Source organism: Parasteatoda tepidariorum, chromosome 10 (genome assembly GCF_043381705.1).
Source record: "Parasteatoda tepidariorum isolate YZ-2023 chromosome 10, CAS_Ptep_4.0, whole genome shotgun sequence".
Lineage (NCBI taxonomy): Eukaryota > Metazoa > Arthropoda > Arachnida > Araneae > Theridiidae > Parasteatoda > Parasteatoda tepidariorum.
The window spans coordinates 5,842,794-5,857,766 of record NC_092213.1 but is presented as its reverse complement, the minus strand read 5'-3'; the positions used below and the strand labels follow the sequence as shown (position 1 = coordinate 5,857,766).

The 14,973-nt window shown below is 28.3% G+C and overlaps 1 protein-coding gene across 26 annotated transcripts in view; it reads left to right on the top strand.

The window, feature by feature from the left end:
* LOC107451236 (nuclear factor 1 X-type) overlaps positions 1–14,973 on the top strand; it is a 90,097-nt gene that overhangs the window by 35,675 nt on the left and 39,449 nt on the right. The gene's annotated exons all lie outside the window — the stretch shown is intronic.

Below are 14,973 nucleotides of genomic sequence, written 5' to 3'. Positions count from 1 at the left end.
ATATATTGAGATCCATTGATTTCATTTCTTCAAATAGTATAATCATAAAATTATTTAGATCTTTTGATTTCGTATCTACAGATAGTATAATTGTAAATATATATTTNTATAGTTGGCATTTCATTTATTTATTTACTTTTCAATTGGTGAATTTTTCTGTTTGTTTTAATGCGTGATATATTTTTGATAAGTGACTGTACACGTGAAAAATTTATTAAATACTTTTTTTCTTCATATCTTCAAGTAGTAAGTAGCAGTAGTGAATATGCCTGTTCCGTGGTGAGATGACGCTTTATTATCGTTCGCATTGTTTAATCTTAAATATATTTAGATCAATTGATTTCGTATCTATAAATAGTATAATCCTAAATTTACTTAGATTTCTTGATTTCATATCTGCAAATAGTATAATCATAAAATTATTTAGATCTCTTGATTTCGTACCTACAAATAGTATAATTGTAAATATATTTAGATTCCTTCATTTCGAATAATCAAATAGGTATAATTTTGAATATATTGAGATCCATTGATTTCATTTCTTCAAATAGTATAATCATAAAATTATTTAGATCCCTTGATTTCGTATCTACAAATAGTATAATTGTAAATATATTTAGATTCCTTCATTTCGAATAATCAAATAGATATAATTTTGAATATATTTAGATCCATTGATTTCATATCTTCAAATAGTATAATCTTAAATATTTTTAGATAACTCAATTCCGTATTATCAAATGGTATAATCTTACATCTGTTTAGATCTAAAGATTTTGTATCTTTGAATAGTATAATCATAAATATATTTCGATACCTTGATTTCAAACAAAATAGCATAATCGTAAATATATTTATATCCCTTGATTTCGTATCATCATATAGTATCGTCTTTAATATATTTAGATCTCTCAATTTCATATCATCAAATAGTATAATTTTAACTATATATACATTTATATTTAGATTATATAGTTATGATATAATAAGTAACTTAAGTAGAGGAATTAATTATGACCATATAAATTGAATGATTTGTTCTGTTAGACCCATTTTTTAAAAAAAATTGCGCTCGGACAGAATTTTATTTTAAAAAAGATCAATTGCTGTCCTTGAATTTTGAAGCGCATAGTCAAAGTAGCAAGAAAGCGGAACCATAAATATATCTTCGTATTGTAGGGCAATTTTGGCAGGGCTGACGGAAGACAAAACGTCCCTATTTATCAAGTTGTCAGGTATTAAAAAGGGAGAAGGTTCGCACTATATTCGAAAAAGTACTACAGATCTAAAAACAGACTGACATTTTTTTCCCACCCCGCTAACTTTACGTAAAGTTCGATTTAAAGTTTTGATTAATTAAAGCGATCTGAATTTTCCATTAATGATATAGATTTGTTATTAATGACATTTATCTTCAGACGTGTCACGAGGAGGCTACTTTTTAATTATCATTATTTTGTTGTCTAATTTTTACCAATATAAGGGCTTCCTCGATCCTCAAAGGTGTGTGGGCGGAGAGGGGAAATAAAAATGAGCTTAAATCTGAGATATTTACATAAATAATTTTCTGATTGCTATTCATTCTACCTTTCGAAATATGTAAAATGCAAGATCGTTCAATTGTTGAAACGAAGAAATGTTGCCCGTAGTATCTTTTTCTGGTAAAATTATTCGAGTAAAAGAGTAATTTTAGTAGTTTAGTAAAAGTTTTGTTAATAATTTCCGCTAAAAAATTTTTTTCCAGTTTTGTTGTATTTGGTTTTCGTTTGTTAAACAAAAATGCGAATTTTAAAAAATCTGAACACAAACGAATGGACGGTATTAAATTGTCAATCTAAGGAACGCCTATCTAATCTAACAATACTAAAAATTTTATATCCTCGCATTAATTTTTTTCCATTAAAAAATCCACAAAAGTTCTTAAACGTCATTTTTTCCAATCTAATAAAGTGAACCCTTTATTTCTAAAGTGAACTCCTTATTTCTTGAATTTTTTAAAGATAGTGTACTTTTTGGATTGATTCTGTCATCAGAAAATTGTTATGTACATGAAAATATCGAGAAAATAAATATAAAAACTTAATTTAAAATCCAAAATAACGAGGGTAGAAATAAAGTATCCATTTTAATTCATTTTATAAAATTTTGAGTCAAATATTCTTTAAGAATCTGTGTTTCTCCTACACTCTTCCCCCTTGTCAGCAGTAAATCACAAACACTCGTAAAGTATTATAATTCCCGCTAGGTGCTTACTTATTTGAATATTCCCTTTGCAATAAGTATTATTAATTGCTATTGTAAAGCAACAGATTTTAAGTTGTGCAAAATTTTAATACTAGTTTTAACGTATTTTTGATAGAAAATATGTTTAAATGAGACTATTTATATGAGTATTTTAAAATTGAAAGATACGGTAGAGTCCCGATTATCCGAGTTAATGTGAACTAACTTGGATAACCGAAAAATTTGGTTAAAGCGAAGAGTATAAAAAAGGAAAGAAAAATAGTAGATATAAGTGTAATACAATATTTAACAAATACAAAATTTATGCACCACATACATTTCATATTGTAACTAAAAAGCTTACTTAAAAACACTTAAGGTGTTTACGAGAATTAAAGAGTTTTTACTTAAAAAAAGGCCGTAATCATTTTTTTGTTTTACATTACTTATAGACTTTTTTGTTGATTTTTATCGTCACTGTCTTTATCATCTTCGCTAGATTCCATCATTGGCGATATTAACGATTATTTCATCGGATCAATTGTTGGATTTCGTTTTCCTGATTTTTTGGAAGATAAAATTCAGATATTTTTTTGGTTATAGTTTTAAAAATAAAAACTAAACTGGAACAAAAAAAAAAAATCCTTGAAATACTTGTAGCTCGTTTAAAGCGGAAACTTGGATAATCGGGACTCAGCTGAAACACCGTTTATTTTAGCACACTGAAAATACTAAAGATAAAGTGTACTTGCTTTAACAATATTTTTTCGTGCGGTGCACAAAGTATACTTATATGATTTTATTTAAGAAAAAAAGTATGACAGGAACTTACATAATTTATTTTTCAATTGATGGGGGGAAAATGACTAACGCTGCCTTAGACTTCCCCTACTTAAGAATTCCTGAATCATCCTGTGATAACTCGGGAATTTTTCTACTTAGGTGAAAAGTTAGAGCTTTAAGTGAAAATTCCTTCTAATCCGTGTTATGAAAGTTTTTTTTAAATTCTAATCTCTGTACTATAATTAATTAACATGTTAAAAGAAAGTTGATACATTTTCTAAAGGAAGGTAAAATTGTCAAGAATATTAGTTGCGTGAAAGTTTTTTTTTCCCAAAAGAATTTCAGAATATTTATTTGTTAAAAACAAAGGAATAGATGTTTTATATCTTATAAGTGTAATTTTTTTCAAAAGAAAAAGTATAGGAAGAATTACTAAAAAAATTGAAAATAGTCTTGAAGTGCTCGATTAAATAAAAAATATATGAATAATTGCTAAAAAAATGAAATTGGTTTTAAAGTGCTGAATTAAATAAAAAGTATATAAATAATTATTTAAAAAAATTATTCCTATGCACATGAATAATTACTAAAATAATTGATATTAGTCTCAATTGAATAATAAGTATATGAATAATTACTTAAAAAATTTAAATTAGTTTTGAGTGCTGAATTAAATAAAAAGTGCTTGTATAATTACTAAAAAAGATTGAAATTAGACTTAGATTGCTGAATTAAAAGTTTATTTATAGAGTGATTGCGTGTTAAAGTATATTAGATTGACGTGTGATGTGTGTAAAAATGTTTCGTTGTAAAAATAGTTTTCGTTTAGAAATAGTTTTTTAAGTTAAGATTAATTTCTACATAAATGATTTGTAAAGTGTGCTTACTTTGAGAGCCAAATAAATTTTTTGAAAGTAAAACTGAAAATAACAACTATCTGGGTGTCAACAAATTAAACGAGATGACTTGAATTAAATAAGCAACCGATCACTTTTTCCTGTCATTTTTTTTTTCTTTCGAAAATTGTTTAATGGTAAACGTACATCGATGCAGAAAGATTCTAGAATACACAATTTTCATAAAAATGTCAATTGTCTTCACTCAAAATTTTGACCATTCATTGATCAATTGACAAATTGTGATTGAAAGATTCACGTGGGGTTTTTTGGAGAATTCTTTAACAATTCACATATTTCAGAGTTCTAATGTATTTTGCCTTCCAAATATTTATGAATAAATTCTTTAAAGTCTTAATTTCTTAAATTCTAATTTTTAACTTATTCTTGTCACATTCTTAACTAAATTATGTCGCGTGATTTTTTTTTATTCTTGAATTAACTTTTTATAACCGAATATTATCTTTAATATGATTTTTTTAAAAATAAATTTTAATGTAAGCAACAACAAAAAACTTTGTGGCTATTAAATTACGAGAACCTATTGATATCGGTCACCGATTCATTAGGTTTGATGAAAAAGTGGCTACTAAGTTTTAAGAGTCCACTGGCTACTAACTTAAATTTTCAGATATATTTAAAAGTTCAATAAATTGGATCTTTTTTTTTTTAACTAAATGTTTTGTTTTTGGGAATTTTTAAAATCTGATGGCATTTTCAAAATTTTTTGATGAGTTCGAATTTAAAGTTGTTCTAAAAGAACCTTTTGATAAATTTGATTTAAAAAAAAATACTAGCCTCTTGCGTACACTTCAGATTACGTTTGAAATTTAGAGATAGGTCAATTTTTTGTTTGTTTATCGGAATGCGTAAAAAGTTCGTTTTCGGCAAAAAAATATTTTCTAAATTTGCAATTTCTTTTTGCCAGGATTTTTAGAAAAGATCACGACCAAATCCAGAATAATTCCAAACAAACTTCTTCTTGGCGCTACAGCCCAGAGCAGGGCCAGGGACTTCCCAACGGTTTATATCTTTTCTTCTATTATATATTATCTTTTTTATCGTCCATCTGAGTGGAGGTCTTCCCCGTTTCCGATTTTCCGATTCATCAGCTTTTAATAACCTCCTCTCCTGTTAAAAATTTTTTTAAACTTTAAAAAATAAAATAAAAAAGAGTTTGGATTAGAATTGCGATCTATACTACAGCCAAGAGGAAAGTCTCATAAAAAAAGATCGAGTCCTTAAAGGCTTTTGGATTGTAAGTTAGCTCCCCTTTTACTAGTTGAACTTAATTTTTGTCAATATTACGCGGAGCATTAATAGACAATTAATCAATAGAACGCTACCTCAGAATTATTAGTACACTATTTTAGATACGAAAAACTGACCTTTTTAATTTAAATTTATTCACATAGCTGCCAACCCTACTGGATTTACCAGTAGACTATTGGTTTTTGCCATTTTCTCCTGGTCTACTGGTATAATAAAAATTCTGGTTAAATAAAAATTCCCTAAAATTGAGTAAGACTTCGGAAAAAACTTCCCTATTGGAATAGAATTTTTGCACAGTTTATTCCTTTCCTGAATACTTAAATGAGTTTTACTAATTCATAATGAAGCGAGCCTCATTTATAGCAATCAGTTTAAAACTTTTTTCTTTCTTTTCTTTGTTCGAAAACTTCAGATTATTTTTATTCAAAACTCTCTTTTTAAATTATAAAATCTTTTAGTTATCAATAATGATTTACTTGTTTAATTTTGAGTTAACACGATGAAAAACATTTCAAATTCATTTAATACCAATCATAAATGGAAAAATATTGCAGACCATTTATTGTTATTAGTGTAATAAAGTTTTTGTATTTTAATGACAGTTAAAATCTTTAAAATTCCCCTATATGTGCAATATTTGGTACATAATGCAACAATTGCCATGAAATTTATATTTCGTAAAATCTACTGGATTTTTTCCTCTCCATGTTGGCAGCTATGTATTCGGAAACTTGGTGAAGTACACAATCTTTCGCGAATTTTGTATTTTATGTGTATTTATTATATTCTCTCGTCTCATTTAGAACACCGCAGATCATTTAAAAAAAAAAGAAGAAAAAGAAGTGAGATAGCGGTGAAATATTTTTCTTTTCTGTCTATTTTTTTAACGTTGCTGCTAAACTTAATTTGGAGGTTGCACGGGAGGAGGACTGTTTATTTTTAGACCTTTTTTCCCTTCTTCAAACAATTATAACCAAGTAATTCTTAGCATGTTTTATAGCTACTTCATATTCTTTTTTATTTTTCCCCTCTTTGTTTTGAACCGTTACTATTCATTCAGACTCGTCTTTGAAATTAATCATGTTAAATAAAAATAATCTTTCATTCTGTTTCGAATGTATAAATTTAAAATTATTACTTCTCAAAATCAGATCACTCTATTTTCACTTTCTTATATCAGTAACTGAGATCACGACCGTTGGCCTATGTGACCTTTTATATAACTTTCTAAAATTGTTTATAAATGGTTGGAAAAAAAAATTCAATTCGAATTTATTAAAATACTAGCCACCTAAGGCGGCCAGCTGTCCGCACTCTGAAGGTTTTCNCACACACACACACACACACACAGCCGCGTTTATTATTATGTATAGATGTATAGATTAATAAATTACCTTTGCTACCACTAGGAAAAATATTTTCTAAAACTACGAAATTCTGCAATAGTTGGGTAAGGCGATCCGGGCTCGAATCCAAACGATTGCTGGTCGATGCGAATACCGCATCCGGCTTGCACCGACCGCAGTGTTGACGTCAAATATCCTCAGTGATAGACGGATCAGGGGGTGGAATCCCCTTGCCGTAAGGCTAACCGTGGGATGTCTTCTGTATTAGGTTCAAAATTACAAGGCTACGGAATTGAACACTAGTAGTTGTGAACCAAAAACTGAGTCGGCTGTTCAACGACGATTATAAAATTTGTAGAATTGTTAGAAAGAAAGGAAAATCTTTCTCTTTTTTTTTCCGTTCACACGCATGTATATATATATATAGTTCAATAAAGTTCATTCCGATAAAGAAAATTGCAACGTATAACAATGAACAATGTCAATAACTTTATAAAAAGGCCGTGAACGTAACATCTGTAAAACAACAATTACAAGAAGATAACGAAACTGAAGTAAATGCCAAGGAAATTGATCTTGAGCCAAAATGACCTGTTCCGCGATTCTAGTGTTTATTCTAGCACTTTTTTTTCTTTTTTTTTTTAAATTAATATTTCTATATATCTTCTTTTTATATAGGCGCATGTTTTTCTGAATTTTATTTTAAATATTATTCTTAATTTAATTTTTAAAATTAACTAAAAGTACAATATTTATAAAGGAAACACCTCACCTCGTCAAAATGATTTTATTCTCGTCATGCTCGTCATTGAAATTTTAGCAGACTTATAAACAAAATAAAAAGTTACTATTTTATCTCCATAATAAATAACGTAAAAAACATTTCGATTATTTTGTGAAAATCGGTATGTATTTTCGTGGTTTTCTGAAAAATCACATAACTTGGTAATTTGTCTTGACTTTTTGTAAATAATCCTGTTTTTGTGAAAAATCTAATATTAATTTTCTGAATCTTAATATTTTGTAAAAATGGGTTCTTTTCTGCTTAACCTTATTTTTGTTGCGGGTATGCAATTTTTAGCTTATCACACACAAATGCCAAATATATAAAAATGTGAATTTTGAATTTTTTATTGCTTAAGTTGATTTTTCTATCGCGCACGACTGAGTAATAATCAATCCTGTGAAATATTCTTCTAGACAGAAAGAATTTTTCTCTTGAACGATGTTTTCATTATTTTTTTCTTCTTATTAACGGAACAGCATTTATTGATTATCGTTTTTATTATTCCTTATCTTAGAGCAGCTAAAATGTTCTTTATGTGATATAAAAATATCCTAAACTTCTCAAGTATAATATCTTCAAAAATAAATAAATTACTTAAAACGAAATAAATAAATAAATTAAAATAAAATAATATAACGGAAAAAAAATCCTAATTTTTTGAGCAAACGGTTCTGCAAATTTATATTAATATAGGATCGTGTTCTAGTATTTTCGTGCATAGGTATTTCGATCGTAAATATGATAATCTTTTCTGAGTTTTACTATTCTGTTCCGTTTAAATCTTATGGAGCTGTATTTTATAAGTTGTGTAAGATTTGAAAGGTTACTTGAATATTTATTGTAACAAAAGGAATTCGTAACATAAGCGAGTTATTTTTTCAATTTGCTTTGCCTGTTTGTTCTTTTTGCCAGTGTTCATTTTTATAAAAGTCTGTTCATTTTGCCTTCTATGATCAGTTAAATTTTCTTTATCTGTGCAGTTTTTCTAAAATTTAAATACTATACTTATTTGTAAGTAAACAATTTTGTTGAAATGGTATTTTTTTTATGCCAGGCATTAAAAAAAGAAATGCTATGTCACATCGATATTAACGACGTGTCGANGGGTGGTCAAAAAAATTTAAAGGGTGGTCATTTGTGGTCAAAAAATGGTCAAACGAATGCAGTTTGAATTTTTTATTTTCCTCATTTTCGGGGGCTATCTTCGCATAGCTCTCGAACAGTTCAACTCAAGACAGGGAAGGCTTCGTTTCATCCCATGATGCCATTCTATTTTTAAAACTTAATCTCCCCCCCCCCATTTCGCTTTTAACTGCATAGGTGTTTCGATGGTAGATATTTTTTTCTTCTTTCTTACCTCTTCTACCCTCCCTTTTTTTTATTCTCTCGTTTCTTATGTATCGTATTTGTTTATCCTTTTGTTTGGAAAAGTTAATTTTAGTCTCTTTGATTTATATCATTAAAATTGAAAATTGGGTACTTGCACTTCCTACACATGTGACCCACACATACGAATACCCACACATGTGACCTATGACGTCAGCGTCATCGGTTAAAAGCAAAATGGCGTGTTAAAATTGTAGCTTAAGTTTCCCCACATAAGTTAGAATGTTAATTTAACGTGAAGTTAATTAAATACATAGCTTCATCGGATTTATTTTATCTATCGCGGTATCGCATCGAATTTCTTGGAATATAATTATTTCTCGTCTACGTCTTTTACTTAATTTAGATTTATTATTTGTTTATGCATTTTATTGTAACCTTCATATGTTTTTGTTTTGTGCAATCTTTGTGTGAGAATATAGCCTGTGTTACTTAAGAGGGCTTATTCGAAATAGAATGGAAAGAACAGTACAAATGCCACGTTTCAACAACCAATCAGAAATAAGACACCCATGCTACGTCACTTACAGGTATCCCATTATGAAAAATAAAACGTTAAGCAATAGTAGCTTGACTAATATTAAAATTTGCGGTTTTCGTAGAATGACTTTTCTCACCCTAAATATTCGAACATTCACCTACACAGATATTAGTCAGTCTAAGCCTAAGCCTTCAAGACAAAAATAATGCCCTTCAAGAAAAAATTAAAGTTTTGGTGCAAATTCGTACAACAGAGAAACTGAAATATTTTCTTCTTTCTGCAATTTTATAAATATGAAACTCGTTGCAAGCGTAACTTAAATAAACTTGTTTTCACTTTTAGTTAGTATTATCCTTCGAGAAAGGTTGGACGTGCAGAGAATAAGTATGTAAAAAAATCTATTTATTAAAAACCCAAAATAATAATCTTACTACCGCGGAAGATGGACAACTTATTGAACTATCTTCAGATTTAGCATTAAAATCGCAACTCAATTTAAGGAACATATTTTAGATCTGGATAAAAGCTAGAAAATAATGCCTCCATCTTTATGCAAAAAACAATTAAGATTTTATTGCTTTTTTCTTCAAATTATTTGTGTGAAACTACATTTTTGGTTTATTAAAACAAAACACCGAAATCGATTTAATCTTTGCGTGTTGCTGTAACGAGTTTGGCAGCTAGAATTGACATGTTAGTTAGCAACAAACAACAACATTCACATTAAGTTCATTTATTTGTTTTTCGAATGTTTAGTCTTTCCTTCTTATTTATTTCTCATTTAATTGTATACTTTTTCTATCTTCACATGGTTACATAATTCGGTTTCACTATTTTGTTATGAGAGTAGCAAAATTAATATTTTATTAGAATTAATATAAATTTCATTTATATTTAAATAGATTTCGCCTCAAAACATTTTTCGTTGTAGACATGTAAATGATCAAGAGCAAGAAAATTTAAGTGCCACAATTTGTATTACATTAGGTATTATTTTATGTGAAAATCATGCCAATAGTCCAAATTACCAATCTTATGACCAAATTACCGATCCTTCAGCTAAATCGTTATGAGAAACACTGATCTAGGCTATGAATAGAATTACTTAAATTGTATTATTGGAATCTTTTACATTGAAAATTTAAAAAAAAAGAAAAAAAATCTACTTTAAAATCAGGGTTGGGTTTTTGACGTCAAAAAGTGGTTTTTGACATGACAAGGGTATAATACTNATTAGAATTAATATAAATTTCATTTATATTTAAATAGATTTCGCCTCAAAACATTTTTCGTTGTAGACATGTAAATGATCAAGAGCAAGAAAATTTAAGTGCCACAATTTGTATTACATTAGGTATTATTTTATGTGAAAATCATGCCAATAGTTCAAATTACCAATCTTATGACCAAATTACCGGTCCTTCAGCTAAATCGTTATGAGAAATACTGATCTAGGCTATGAATAGAATTACTTAAATTTTATTATTGGAATCTTTTACATTGAAAATTTAAAAAAAAAAAAAATTGCGTTAAAATATGTAACCTTATCATATGCGTTGACCTTATTATTATTAAATTAGTATATTATATTAAAATGATTTATTCTGAGCTATGAAAAATTTGAACTAGCCTGTTAAGCGGGAATATAAATATATATTTTTTTTTAATTGAAATTGTTTACAGTTAATGTTTTTGACTTATTTTTGTTGACTCTTCGGAAAACTAGGTCCTTCCTTAGAATAACCGCCCTAGAAACATCGCGATGACCTTGGTAAAATCGTAACCGCGTCCCTGAATAAACATCCATGTTTATACAATCGCCAAGTTAATTTTTACTTAACGTTTCCGTTAATGGAGTAGATAATTTTCGTTGAGTATGGTGCAACAATATGACATCATGAATAAGTATTGTGGAATTCTGCGTTTAAATGTTGACTCGTTTTTAATAAATCTAATGTGTAGCTATCCCCATTGCGTTCGTATAATCGATTTGTTTTTTAAATGTATTAGCAATTTTTAACTTAACAATTAAAACTCTTACGAAATTATTTATTTTTCATCTCCCTGTTATATATTTGAGTTAAACAAGTTAACGATTATAACGAGATTTAGTACTTCCAGTTCTCAAGAGAATTTGCGAGGAGCATTACGTAGATGAGCGTACTAAATCTCTCAAATTTTGGTCAGTTCTTTAGTGTATCTGTGGTACAATCGGAATTGTGTGCGCCTCTGTAATAATAGTAATATACTAAAATATAACCATAGTATGATATTATTTCTACCATAAGTAAGAACCTTATAATTAATTAGTGAAACGAAGCTTTAATTCTTAAAAAAAAATAATAATAAATAAATATCAAGCAAATATTTCCCGAAAAAATTAGTATTTATGTTTGAGCCATCCAAATTGTATCGTTTGGACTGTTTGTAAACGCTGAGTATATCAAAAAGTGATTTTTTCTTTTATGATTATAATGTAGAGTTGAGACATTATGTCGTTAAACTTAGTGGTTTTTAAAACTTTACGTAAAATTTAAACGCTCATTAAAATTATAAAATTCATTTCATACGCTGCTACGTTTGAAAACATTATTCGTAGTACTCGTTTTATTCAGAACTCTCTTTTAAAATTAAAAATCTTAATTATTATTCAAAGTTATGAGTAAACATGATACACAGCATTTCAAGCTTATTTAACGATAATCATGATTGGAAAATTTTGCAGTTTTTCTTTTTTGATGACTATAAAAATCCCCTATGTGTAAAATATTTAGTACATTATGCATCAATTATCATGAAATTTATATTTCTTAAAATCTACTGGTTTTTTTCCTATCCATGTTGGCAGCTACGCATATTTATGATGTTTAAAAATAAGTGTTTTTTTTTTCCCTTTAATTTTTTAAGCTTAACGATATAATTTAAATATGAAATCAGTGTTCTCTAAAAATCTATTCTTTCACTTTCTTTCTTTGTAAAAAAAAAAGAAAAGAAAAACTTAGTTTTTCGTTGTCGAATGCAATGCAATCAGGCTTAAATTCTATTTTGTTATGGGAGTTTCTCGGAGAAATCGAATCTATACGATCACGGAGGGGAGAGTGCAGTTGTGGATCAGAGTCACGTGACGTTCTTCACCCAGTTGGCCTTCTGGCAGATCAGCTTCCGCGTTAGAAAAAGATTTTCGTTCGTGCGGGCGACCTTGTGGAGATCTCGTTCCACGTACTGCCTGAAAGTCCAGCTGGTAATAGTAGCCCCTGTCTGGTCTCTTCTATCTTCTCACCTCTCTCTCTGTTTGAAGGCCAAGAGCGGCATCACACCTCTTATTTTATTTACCTGTGTTTGCTATTATGCGATTGCGTCACTCTCGGATTGTTCCTTTTTTTTTAACGGATTGCTTTTTTATTTTATTTTTTCTCCACGCATAATTTCACTACCCCTACAACTTGCTAGTGAATGAAGTGTGACGGATTGTTGAGCTTGGTTTTTGGATGATATGAATGTAGTTAGTTTATGGTGTGGTGTGTCTAATCTTTATTTTTTATTTTAAAAAAAAAGGTTGTAAAAAGCGTTTTTTATTATTTTTATTTAGCTTTTTTAATGTTTGTAGCTCTTTTTTAATGTTTTATGGATTTAATTTTAATAAATCAGAAATGGAGATTATAATTTTTATTTTATAATTTTTTAATTACTCATTTTTTATTAACATTTTTATTTCCTATTCAAGATGAATATATATATATATTTATATATATAATCTAGCACATTGAAGGTAAAAAGAATAAAAAGAAAAACGAAGAAAATTAATAAATTTTATTTACTGCTCATAAGCTGTAATCATATAAAACTCATAAGTAAAAAATATCGAGAAAACATGGAAAATAATAAAGATTAATGACAAGAAAGGAAGAAAAATATTTAATATTTTTAAAAATATGTGATACCTTTTGATACTGTGGCATTAAATTTATTGGTATAATAAATTACATACCGAGAATTGAGTTTGTTCTATGGAAAAACTTGCTGGTTAAATATGATTTTAGAGGATATTTCTGCATCGTGATCTGCCACGCTAACTACAATCGCCAAGGCGCCAAATTAAAAAAATTTAAAAATAAAGGAGAAAAAAATGTCGATGGTGGCTATGAGTTATACCCTTCGAGTTGGTCCCTTTCTGTGTTTATTTTAATTTCTCGCGGGCCACTGCCCCTGAAGTTGTCAAAACTTGGCGGTCATTCTGCCACAGACAAAAATCTCCTCTGATTTTGTACATGCTGGAATATCATGTCAATAATGTTTATATTTTTTTTACCCTTTCACGCAGAATTTTTATTAAATATAGTTTTAATACTCTTTTCATTATTTCGTATTAATTTAGGATAAAATAAATGAAAAATATTATATTTAGCAGTGTAAATATTTAAGGTTAAATACAGAGTGAAACATCGTTGTTTTTTTTCTGCGTGAAAGGTAAAATTTTTTAAACGCGACTCACTACCATAAAAATAATTTTTCAAATTTGCACTTATTTTGATCAAACAGTTATTCATCATTAAAATTTCTTTAATTTATAATAAAATCAATTATTAATAAATTTTTGAATATTTTATTTCCAATGGCAGAGAACTTGACACAAAGGGAAAAAAAGACATGAGCAAAAAAAAAAAGAAAACAACGAAAAAGTCATTGTCTCATTCGGCCTCGAGCCTCCCAATAACGCTGGACCAAGGAACTCCCACGGAGCGCTCTGCAGTGATGACCATCCATGATGACGTGATCCACACAGAAATAACAAAAAGGGTTCGGGAGGACGCCATAAATTTTTGAATATGAAGGGAGGGGGAAAAAAATTTCCTACTACTTTACAGGGATTTTATATTGTAATTCAACTAAAATTCCGATCATCAAACCGATATTTTTAATAACTATTAGAAAATTTTTTAACTTGTGATTTGCAGCATCTGAAAAAATTTATAAAAGAGACAATGGTGTCCTCACCTGCGCCAAAGGGTTAAAAAGTTTCAAAACTTGTCTTACTTTTGTTTTCAGATTATTTTTCCTTCATTTAAATTAATGCAATTTTGTAACTATTTCGTAATTATTTTTGTTGTGTTGAAAAAAATAGATTATTTCATAACAATTTCCTAAGCAGATTAACAAGAACTGTTCATTTATGTCTCAAGGTGCATAGCGTTTTTAAAAACTGCTTTAAAGGTGCTTTTTTTTTTAAATTTCCGTTTTATTTCCGTTTCTTTGGGTATTTGTAAAAAGTGCTTAATTTTCTTTGCTTGAATCATTTCAAATTTTGAAGGTATTAAAATCGAACTTTTTCATTGATTACCAAATACGATTCTCTGCAAAATTATAGGAAAATTTTTTTAATACTTTTTTCGAATGCGGAATATGAAAGTACTAATTTAAATGCTCATATCTTGTTCAATTTTTTAACAAACTTTTTTTTTTTAAATTTTAAAATAATAATTTTATTTATTAACACTAGAAAGACTGAAACTTAGTACAGTAGGGAACCGATTATCCGGAATGATCGGGACCATCGCTATTCCGGATAACTGATTTTTCCGGTTTTCTGCATCGCTACAAAAAGCAGTTTTTCTAATTGTTAAACCAAACTGAAAAAAAAAAAAATTTGGATATAATCTTAAAAAGAAGAAAAAACGATGAAGTAATACACTAATGATTATTTCCAAAATGATGGTAAGGTAAACATCTTTCAAAAAAGAAAGAAAAATCCTAAAATCTTATGAGGAGAAGAAAAAAAATTTTAAAAAATGGCGGGAAAAT